The sequence below is a fragment of the Bemisia tabaci genome, chromosome 5 (genome assembly GCF_918797505.1).
Source record: "Bemisia tabaci chromosome 5, PGI_BMITA_v3".
In the NCBI taxonomy this organism is placed as follows: Eukaryota; Metazoa; Arthropoda; class Insecta; order Hemiptera; family Aleyrodidae; genus Bemisia; species Bemisia tabaci.
The window spans coordinates 25,388,411-25,400,699 of NC_092797.1; positions in this window are offsets into that span (position 1 = coordinate 25,388,411).

A 12,289-nucleotide genomic window follows, 5' to 3' on the forward strand; every position below is an offset into this window, starting at 1 on the left:
TTTTCCCTTTTTTATTCAGAATATGTAGAATCGGAAATACTTGAAATAAGAGGTGGCCGTTTAAAAAAAAAAATGTTTTTGCGGTTGTATGTGTTGCCAAAAAGCTCAAGTTCTTTCAGTACTCAATAGCTGTACTAATATATTCCTCTCTACTTCCTTATTCCTAATTATGTTCCGCATTTTTTAGATTGAGGAACTGCCAGTGGAGGAATCAAGGCAAAACCAGGCAAGACACAACTTCCGCCAAAAAATCAATAAGTGAGTAACACTACATAACAATCTTACTATGTTATAAAATCGTAAGCCGGAAAATTGTGGAGATCTGGTCCGGGCTGCCCTGAAGTTACCGTTAGAGCAAGAGTGTGGAAGTTTTACGGAGATGTGACACTATGTGCTGTCATGCGGCTCGATCACCTTTTTTCATATTTTTCATTTTTAGTGGAGTTATTGCGAAAAATCTGCAAATCTATTTTTGAATATTTGACTAATTTGATCCTATGAACTTGAAATTCGTCAGGGTGAAAGGGGGGAGCTGAATTGGTTAAACTGAAGCTTTTTGTCCATAAAATGTTTATAATAGGACGAGTTATCGCGAAGAATCTAACAAATTCACCGTGTCTATGTGAAGGTGTACAGAGCATACCATTGAACTCTCAGCATAGACCTTTCTACTCATTGATAGAGCCTAATACGCACACGTGCACCTCGAAGCCCGATTTTTGAAATTTTCATCCAGAAGAGAGACGAAACTTCATTCCCATAATTTTCTTTAAACGTTCATTGATGAAAAAGGGTGAATGAATCGAAAGATCCACTGCATCAAAGAGAATTGAATATTCCCAAAGTTTCAACGAGAGTGCGTGTTTCCGTAACAAACCAAAATAAGTTTCATTCAGAAAGAACAAACTTGGTTCCTTGGTTTGCGGCCTTACTACCGGATAATATGTCTTGCTTTCTTTCTACTGTTTTCATTCCTCTCATGTAAATAAAGAAATTAGTAACAATGCGGCGCGAGGCGCCGCTTGGAAGCACGTGGCGCTTCTTGAGGGTCGGGCCGCGAAGCGGCCAGGGGGCGTTGCCCCCTAGTACCATAATATAACGAGAAAACCGCGAGTGTATAGGAGCCAGGAGGGGAAGAGGGATGATCCACCCTAGGATTAGGGAAAGGATCACGAGCTCTCCCAAGAGAAAGCCTTATTAAGAGCGGGTCTGATCTAAAATTTCTTCAAGCTTTCGTAAATTTGAGGATAAGAGGAATAGAGCATTCGAGCATTGAGCTTGCATTAGAGCAAGAGACTATTTTCATCAGTTGCGGGGAAATAAAATGGGGTACTTAACGCACTGTTGATATGACTCGGGTAATTTCCTATTAGCATTATAAGAAGATGACTTGTTTCTTACAGGAAGAAACTTCTGTGATTTTTTTCCCATCTATCAGCTCAACCTAAATTACAATTTTCCAGAAAAAATTGAAGATGGATTGAACAAGTTTAGAATTTCAGCGGTGTGGGTGTGAGAGTGAGGGTGCGCGTGCGAGCGCGCCGTAGTTCATACCTGAACCACGGCTCTATTTAATTGGCTCAATTTTCGGGCTTTCCACTGTCTTAAGTATTTAGGCAAAAGCAGGATAAAAACTTATTTAAAATCCTTCAACATCCCACCCCCTCCCCCTAAAAAGGATCTTCTAGGTAGGAGGAGAATAATCTCAGGGGGTGAAATTTTTTTACTTTAACCAAAGAGGATGTTCCTTGGAGTACCTCCCGTGAAATAATTTCAGTTAAGGAATTCCAGTTTCCCGCAGTAAAAGGAAAAACAACTCTTAGTTTGAAAAACGTCCAAATGTAAGTTTACTTGCATTAAGTTTCTCTCAAGGGCCTCTGGTGCTCCAGAATAACTCTCCCGAAATTAGGAGCCAAAAGCTTTTTCAAACAATTTCAAAGTTTGACTGAAAAAATGTTGGTCTAGCTGTAGTTTTAACTGATGTCTTAGAAACATTTTCAAATCGTTTATTCGCGTGATAATTCAAATTTTCGTTATCGGGAGGTCAGGTTCCCCTAAATAGTAGTTAGCAATCAACCTCTTTCCGAGCTTCTCGAGTGAGACTTAAAATCGACGCGTCTCTATTTTCGCGGCGGAGCTCATTGTCAGAAGAAATTGCAAACACGATACAGCGCTCCGTTCCGTTCGTTTCAGTTCAGCATCAGCGGGAAGTTTAGATATTCAAATTTGTTTGTTACAATCTCTCCCTACAGCCCACATGCGGACATTCTACCAATGAGAGTCGGATATATGTTGGAAAACGAAAATCACATGTCGTCTCCTTCCGGGCAGGGTATCACAAGTGCCGTGCGACGTTTCATAAAATCCGCCGCCATTTTATTTTTCCATAGAGAAATCGTTCAACGAAGCTGTCCGAAAATTTCACTGAATTTTCTTTGCGCTGCCGATAACATTCAGTGAAATTGTCGGACGGCTTCGTCGAACGGTTTCTCTGTGGAAAAATAAAATGTCGGTAGACTTTATGAAACGTCGCATGGAGCTTTTGATACTTTGCCCGGAATGTGACGATGCAGCGTTTTTTGGAGGGGTTCTGAGTCCAAATAAGTTCTTAGAGGAAGGTTTTGACCACCTACGTCCATTTTCTGCCAAAGGAGCTTAATTCTGGTATAAGATGATTTTTAAGCCATTTCAAATAATGATTAATAACAAGAAAATTCTAAAAAGTGTTTTTAACCATGAACGCAAGGTTTGATATCGACGGAAATTGGCCAAAGTGACTCTCTTACATTCCCAAAGAACAAACTTGAAGGACTTTTTGCTTCTCCGATGGGATCGTTATGAAGCAGCGCGTCGAATGCCGAAAAACCCGCATTTTTCGCTAAAATCGACCTTCAGACCCATGTTTAGGCGAGTATTATACCCAGAAGTTGACCGAAAATGACCAAATCAATATGCAATCAATGCGTTCAATTTCTATGCTTCCCACTGTTATAAATATTTCGGCAAAAGTAGGATTACCTAGTATGAAAGTAGGATTCAGGGTAGTAGATGTTGCAAAATTGGCATTGTCTTTCTTTCCTGCCGAGACTGAACTGAAACGAACGGAACGAAGCGTTTTGTCGATTTTGTTTGGTCTAGAGCGGAGGAGCATAGGTTCGTTTTACTTTCCTTGGATCACGACAGTCCCGACGTAGATTAGAGGAGATTCTTTGAGGGGGGCCGGAGCCTAAACATTTGCATCCACTGAAACTGCTGCAATAAGAACCCCAAGTAGCAGTGATCGCGATAAATTGCGATTTAATCGGAGACTGTATCGCGATTTTATGGACGTCGCGATTTCTTGCAATATTATCGGATAAAAAATCGCGATTTATCGCAATATTATCGGGAGAAAAATCGCGATAAATTGCAATAAAATCGCGATTTTATCGAACGCGATTTTATAGAGATAAAATTGCAATAAATTGCAATTTTTCATCAACGCCCGCTAACGCATTCTACAGCCAAAATGATCCCAAAAGACTGTAAAATATCGGCTGAATATTTTTTCCCATCTATTTGCTAAATTTCCATCTGATGTTCCTGTACAATTTTCGAAATATGGATCAAATGTCTGAATTTATTGTCTGCGTGTATTTGGATGTAAATTTTCTTAAGGAACATCTAATGTCTAATGTCCATTAGAGGTGGTGCGAATGGAATAAATGGATGACAAATCTAATATCAAACCAGTTATCATTTGAATAAAATTTTAATGTTTCAGGAGGGTGGAGGTTCCGGCCGTCGTCGTGGAGAGAGGAAGAGTTTTGATGACCTAAATCCTTCGTACAAGAAGTTTGTGGCGGCCAAAGTTGTTTTACCTAGTCATAAATTGCGCAACGAGACGGAGACGGGGGTGGATACTACTCATGACAACAGTCGAATTCCTACCAGTTCAACGTCATTTTCTTCTTTCATTTTACCCAGCAAAAGACTTCGAAAGGAACAACGGGGTTTAACTTCTTCATCCTTTTCCTTAAAATCTTCCTATGAGGAGACATTTAATTTTAGCACTTCAACACCAAAGAAATCGGACACCGTGGGTGGTTTTTTTCCTGACGTGAACCAACCGTGCGCTTCAGCATCTAATCTGGTTTTCGAATCAGCAGCTCCACCTTCATCCACGGGTTTTCCCCGATTGAGGAAGAAGATATTGAGATACTAATTCGGGAACCAGATACTCTTGAGATAAACTTTGCAGAGGGAATCTCCAGAGATGAAAAATACGAAGAAATTGTGAAAAATTTCCGTATTCATGCTCTAAAAAATCATATGACGCATAAGGCCGTAAACGTCGTATTAGGATCGTTTAGAAACCTGAAAGAGCTTCGACTGTATCTACCAAAAGACGCACGGACATTCCTTGGAACGGAGCGGAAAAAAACCCCATATAAAAAGTGCGGCCCCAAAGGAAGATACGTACATTTAGGGCTGAAAGAAGCAATTCATATGTTTTTACGGGAGATGATAGAGAAGCATGGAACACTGGACTTTATTAAGGATTTGGAGATAATAATTTGTTGCGATGGATTTACTGTGGGAAAAATGCATGTATGTTATGAAAAAAAATATATGTTAAAAATGCATGCGATGTTAAATGGAATCCTCTGGGATCAGCGGATTCCCAAAGATAACAAGAGGAGGATATACAACGCTGTAGTCAAAAGTATATTAACATACGGATGTGAAGTTTGGCAGCTGAAGAAACGGACACAGGATATGCTAAGAGCAACGGAGATGGATTTCTGGAGAAGGTCAGCAGGAATTTCTAGGAGAGATCGGGTCCGTAATGATAGAGTGCGTCAGATAATGGAAGTCGAAAATGACATCGTGTTCGACGTCATGACCAAACAACTTGTTTGGTATGGTCATGTCAATAGGATGACGGAAGAGAGGCTGCCAAAAAAGATGCTTGATTGGGTTCCTCCTGGGAGGAGACGTAGGGGACGCCCAGTGAGAGGTTGGCGACAGGGGGTGTTAAATGAGATAAGAGATTGTCAACTCCCTGATGACCTGTGGGAAGACCGAGCTTTGTGGCGATTAGGCGTCGCACAGCGCCAAAGAGCGCTATAAAAGCGACTCTTGCGTATGAGGGCGCTAAAAGGTTAGTTAGAAACATGTTAGGCCAACTGTGCCCAGGGATTGCCGACTTTTCTGTTTTGCCAGCGATTCGTAACAAAATCATGGAGAATCGCATTTCATATCACGTAGGAGCCAGCTATTTTACTGGAAAAGGAAAGGCGGACTTGGAAGACACAAGTGCCGAAGATTTCCTTGGACGGATAGGAACGTTTATCCTATCCATGATGCCTAAGTCCACGCTTGCCCAGTCACCGCATCTCTCACAAAACAAGGTAGAAAGCTACCCGGACTATGACCCTCAGTGGTCAAATACCTTAATCCAGTTTAAGGCATCAGCCGCTGCAGGGGCTGGCGAAGCGCTAAAGAAGGTCATTAACTCAGAGACAACAGCTTCTGCCGAATCATTGGAAAAACTGAAAAAGGATTTTTCCTAGGGGGGGACCTAGCGGAGCCCCCCAGCGACGAGGACGATGACGATGATAATGGCGATGATGACACGCCAGATGACCCACCAGCAGGGGCATCCTCTGAAGAGCCCAAACCCAGGAAAGCTACAAAGAGGAAGACCACGGGGAAAGGGCCTGTTACTCGTACCAAGAAAACAGCAAAGTAACATTGACTTCATCTGTCGTCTGATTAATCTGTATATAATTAATGTTTTGATATCTTTTGTATTTCCTAGATTTTGTTGCATTAAATCAAAATTCTTTAGTTGTAATTCCATGCGAAGATTCTGTATTCGCACCTGTGATTGACTAGCAATCTAGTCTCTTTTCTCAAAGCAGTTCCTCATTCTAGAGTGTGTGTGTGAGGGTGTGTGTGTGTGTGTGTGTGAGGGTGAGGGTGTGTGTGTGTGTGTGTGTGGGTGTGTGTGTGTGAGGGTGTGTGTGCATGTCTTACATCAGAAGTGGGGCCGAGACTGTGGAGTGTGCCTCAGAACTGGGGCAGACCATGAAAATACCCAACAGAACTGGGGCTGCCTCACTTATGGGCCGTGCCCCACTTCTGGAAAATATCCCCAAAACCCCCCCAAAAAACCCCGAAAACCCTTGAGAGCCCCCGGGGCGGCCAGGTTAGGTTAGGTTAGGTTAGGTAGGTTAGGTTATGTTAGGTTAGGTTAGGTAGGTTAGGTTATGTTAGGTTAGGTTAGGTTAGGTCAGGTTAGGTTAGGTCAGGTTAGGTTAGGTTAGGTCAGGTTAGGTTAGGTCAGGTTAGGTTAGGAAGGCCTAAGGATGAGTCAAGTAAGGTTTGGTTAGGTTAGAATGGGTTAAATAAGCCTTTTTTCGCAAGGTGCCCCACTTCTGTTGTGAAACATAACTGTGTGTGTGAGGGTGTGTGTGTGTGTGTGTGTGTGTGTGTATATATATGCATGCATGTATGGCCGCCAATGTATGGGCTGAATATTTATGGAGACTCAAGTAATATTTATGTGTTTACCGTTGGCGTGTATGAAGGAAAAACGCACCCTGAGGATCTGGATAAATATTTGTCAAGTTTAGTGGAAGAGGTGAATACTCTTTTAAGAGAAGGAATAGACACTTTCGATGGAAAAAACACATTTTCCCGTCACATTGCACGCTTTGATGGGGGATGCACCAGGACGAGCAATGATGCTGGGGATCAAATATCCCACAGGATACAGCTGTTGTAGCCGCTGCAAAGTAAAAGGAACGAGGATACAAGTTTCTGATGACGCGATAGTGGAGGAAAGCTCTGATTCGGACACCAGCACCTCCACTGCCAACAGTAATATGCCCGGTACAAGTGGCATGGGCATTAACGTGCGAACTGCACGGAGTTACAAAACAGGGCGGACTAGAAACAGAAGAATCCCTATCCGTTGTCAGAAAAAGTCCAACCATAAAAAGAAAAGAACCTCAGAAAAAACCACAGTGGTGCGGTTTTTAGATCATGAGCCATGCGAGCCTCGTACAGATGCTGAGGCACTGGACAGGAACTTCAGACTAAATGATATGGAAAAGCCAAGCACGGAACGCCATTTCACAGGGACAACACCACTTATGAAAATTGACGGAATCCAGCTGGTTTCCAGAACACCGCTTGACTATATGCATTTGATTTGCTTGGGGGTTGTCCGAACTTTAGTGTCACTGTGGATTACGCCTGAAAGCCGAGATAAATTAAAAATACAACGAGAGTCCATTGAAAACATCAACAAGAAATCATCAGACATTCAAAATTCTATACCTCTTCCGTTTGGCAACACGCCAAATGAGCTGAAAGCAAATTGGAAGGCCACGCAAGCGAGAGCTTTCTTACTTTATCTCGGTCCGGTAGTCCTTAAAGAGGAATTACCTTTCATTATTTACGACAATTTTATGAAACTCAGCAAGGCAATTCGCATTGGTTGCAGTCCAAAATTATGTAAGTCCCACGTCAGCCTGATGAGGCAATTACTTCGAGAGTTTGTCTCAGAATACCATGCTATTTATGGCAATTCGAGAATGGTGTACAATATTCACAACTGTTTACATCTAGCGGACGATGTAGAATTGTATGCCGCAGCATTGGATATCATAAGTAATTTTGTCTATGAAAATCACATATTTCACATGAAGACTTATTATCTGAAGTCCTCAACTTTTCCAGCAGCACAAACATTTAAAAGAGATAGAAAAAGAAGTGATCTATTCAGTTAAAAATGTCATGGACCCTAAAGAAAGAGAATAGTTGTTTATATCAAAAGATAAACTGCCTGCACGGTCAAGGGGCGTATAATCAAAATTAGACACTTTGAGTTAGGCACGATCCTTCATCACACCAAACTGCTTTTTCCATTGGGCCATATTTCAAAGTACAACTCCTAATATTTACTGAGATATTAAGCATTGAGGGAAATTTGGGGAAACAAAAGGGCGTAACATAAAACGGACCTTTTCTGGGTTTCGCGTACAAACAGGCAGGCGCAAGCGCGGCCGCGCCCGCTACCTCGCCTGTGCTACGCGTCAGGGAGTCGGACCCTTTTCGTTGGCAAGACACAAAACGCCCGCCATTCATCGATTGTATGTGTTTTCTGTCATTGTCTCAGTAATTTTTCAAGATGATTCGACGGACGCCATTCTTTGAGCGACGTGTGATATATCGCATCGATTCGTTCCATAATTTCAGCTACTTGTCATTTTTTTCGAATTTTGAGATCGCACTTCTCGTCATAAGACTGAAGAATTCATGTGGCAAATTTCACAAAAAAATTCAACGTAATTGAGGCACGGTATTTTCAGAGGCAGAATATATCGCATTCGAGTGCAGTTTCGATAGCAGTATCAAATGCGATATTTTTCCTCTAAAATTTCCTTCATTACGGTGAATTTCTCCGTCAAATTTGGTACATGAATTCTTATTTAGTCTCGTGACAAGAGAAGTGCGATCTCAAAATTCGAAAAAAAATAACCAAGTAGGTATTTGAAATTATCGAGCGAATCGATTCGATATATCGCACGTCGCTCTGAAACAAAAAATGGCGTCCGTCGAATCACCTTAACTTTGCCAAATTAAAATGACCCAAACATTCGTTGTCCCGTAAGTAAATTCGTTTTTAGCCTATTCTTTCTATATTTTGCAAAATGTCGTCGTATCTTGGAGCCGAGTCCGTTATTAGAGCTCTCCCTTTTTTATTGACCAGGACCCTTTTTGCAGGTCGGTTTTTGTCGCAATTTGTCGGTTTGCAGTGGCCATGGCACTAGACCATATATTGTAGAATTTCACTCGTACTGTAAAAGTACTCTTATTTTCAATGCCTTTTTGGTTTTTGATTTCGGTGACGGGGATAGCCTCTAAAAAAGCTGGAGTGCGCGCCAACTAAATTTTCGCTCCTTTAGACGTTTGCGACAGAAGATCCACCACTCTCCATTACTCACTCTCCATTACTCACTCTCCATTACTCTCTCTCTATACTCTTTCGCAGTTTAAAAGTGCGTAAACTTATTTCATTCCTTAAGTTTTTATTCTTTTCAACATACAGACGTTAAAAAGATTCTCTACCCTTTTATTATGTCTTATTCACTTACAAAACATAATTATTTTAATTACAATTTGTAGCATTGTGGCTATGGGCGATTCTTGGATTCTTAAGAACATAAATTTGTACCTGCACCACTATTTCAATTTCAATTGATTATTACTTCATTGTTTTAGTTATTTACATATATAACAAAAGTTTAACTTATAGTTGCCACTCAGGTCATCCACGGGGTTCTATAATAAATAGATGAGGTCCAATTTCCACATTCTCTTAGCTACTTTCAAAAGGCAAAAACTGGAAAATGCATGTCATTATTTCATAACTTTATAAATACCTTAGCATTATTATTCACCGAGAAATATTGTGGAAGAAAAGTCAAGTGGAATTTTTTTTGAAAAATAATATTCGGTTCGAGAATCTACCGCCCTCCAATCGTACCAGTGGAGGATTGTGGGAAGCCGCTGTTAAGAGTATGAAGTCTCATTTAAAACGAACGATCGGAAATGAGAGACTTTACGCCGCGGAGTCCATAACATTGATATGTCGCATCGAGGCGATGATGAATTCGCGCCCCCTCACCCCTATGTCATCAGACCCTACTGACTTTCGCCCTCTGACGACCGGTCATTTTCTCATTGGCCGCCCGTTGTGCTGCCCTCCGGAACCGATTTATTTTGATCAAGACATGTCTCGCCTCCGCCGTTGGGAACTTGTGAATGGAATGTTTCAAGCAATCTGGCGATGGAGCGTCGAATACATGCACACTCTCCAGCCTCGCGGCAAATGGGTCAAAGAGACCCCGAACTTAGAAGTAGGAACTTTAGTCCTCATTAAAGATGAAAATTTACCTCCTCTAGAATGGAAGCTTAGCCGCGTGTTAGATGTTAACCCTGACAAGGACAAGCGCGTCCGAGAAGCTTCGGTAAAAACCATTTCCGGAACTTATGAGCGCCCGGTCCTGAAGCTTTATCCCTTGCCTCGGCAATAATGACCCCTAAAAGGACCCACATCTTATGTTTCAGCAGTGTTGCCCCCAGTCAATATAAGCAACACTCCGTCCCCCTCAGCGTGGGACAAGATGGAGGAAGACCTTCTTCGCACCCTCTCACCTCACCCTCTTGTGAGCTTAGAGGACTCTGCCTCCCACATCACCAGTCCCCCCACGACGCCCTTCCCTGATCGCCCTGTCACCCCTCCCCCAGATTTTCAGGATGTAGTCGACGCCCCATCGCCCCATCGACCAGGCCCTCCACCCCACGCGACCACTTATCGGCAATTTCGCTGCATGGTTTGCGGAGGGGTTGGGCACATTACCTTCAGATGCGGCCACTTCGCACCCCTTTCCCTCGAAGAACGTTGGGCGTTGGGACCTAGTGACTCGGGAAGGTCGTTGCGTGAACTGCCTTAGTGCGCAGCACGCAGACGGCGTCTGCGCAAGCAAAAAGCGCTGCGCCCAATAGGGTAGGGCGCATCACACGTACGGGAATTTTGAAACACTTTAGCAGATTTCCGGTTAGGGTGACGATGTTCTGTGAATGAATTTTGAAGAGGAGAATATATGTAAAGAAAGATGTGGAGAATATAGTTGTTTCGTATAACTTATTCAGGGGTCACCATTTCGATATACTTAGGGACAGGACACTTACGTATATTGATAGTATTTCACGAATTACTTCAGTTATTAGACTTTCAGTTATCAGTTAGACGGCGTGGACGTCCTGTGAAAGGTTGGCGACAAGGGGTGGAGGAGGAGATCAGAAGGTGCCAATTGCCTGATGATCTCTGGGAGGATAGGGGGCAATGGCGTTTGGGCGTCGCAGAGCGCGAGGCGGCACTATAAAAGCGGCTTTATGTATGTACTTCAGTTACTACTGTTCTTTTCTTGTAGGAATTGAAAGGACAATACAAGGAACTTTTTGAATTAATACTAGGAATGGTTTTTAATGTATGTTCCAGATGTAAAGTGACTCCATTTGGAGAGCACAAGCAAGCATCAATTACCATTATCGATCAGCCGTCGACGCATGAGAGAACATTCAACACCCACACAGATCAGAATATGAGATGCGTACATTTCGTTAACAAGCCAAATATGAAAAGCTAGAGTTCGGCGCTTCCTCTGGAAATATTCATGCCCACGGCCCACTTTGTGAACCTCACCCAAGCAGTGGAAAAATCTTCAGTCGGGACAGTTTTGTCAGATGGAATTAATTACTATTCGATTTTAAGTGACAAACGCGATGCCAAGAATATTTCCAAAACTATGGTTGAATCCGTCAGTAGTCGGCTTTATATAATAGTTAGTGGATAAAAACTCGAGACAAGGTTTCATAATAACGGTTTTCATAAGGTTCAGACTCATTATACGGGTCATAGGTTATTTAAATGTAGAAATTGAAACGACCCCCCTTCTCAGCTCATGTTTGCTGAAATGTTCAAATCGCTTAAGAGACCGGCTCCCTTCTGCCAGCCGCCGCCGGACTATGAAGGGTTCCGCCGACGCCGTCCCAACCCCATCCCTGCGGGTTACGAGGCGCCGTCTCCCATGCCGGGCCTTCCACGGTTCCCCCCGCCGACACCAAGGCCACCTTCTCGAGGCTATCCCCCCTTCCTGAGAATGCAATTTACTTTCCAGAAAGTAGAAAGGCAAAACATTAGAAAGTTATGTATTTTTATTGTAAAACTCTACGTGGAGGCCTGGTTTACCGCTCCAAACACAATTAAAGCGCCCAACCACGATTTAGCATTCATGAGGAAACTTTTTAAATTTTCAGAAATCGATAAAGATATTTCTACAGCCACCGTGGGAAAGCTGCAAAATCATCTTTGGTACCTAAGTCAAGAGGCCGTTGCTCTTGCTTTCTTTGATAGAAATGTACCAATTGACAGCAAAAAGAAGATGGTACGAGTTTCAGTCCCGATCCATGTGTTACCCCGAAGTCATTAAGCCGTTTGTTTTCTACTCCAGAGGCTAGACAAAGTATGCGTTAGAAAATGAAAGCGAAACAGATGATGTTGTGAAAAAAAGTATCGTTCATGAAAATAAAGGACATTAATTCCGAAGAGTTGGAAGATTTTATTGATTGCCGAACGCGTAAATTTTTTGATAGGTTCAAATTGTCGATGGATTTTATGCAAAATGACCCGTCAACATGGGAGCAAAACAAAATCTTTCAGGCAAATCTG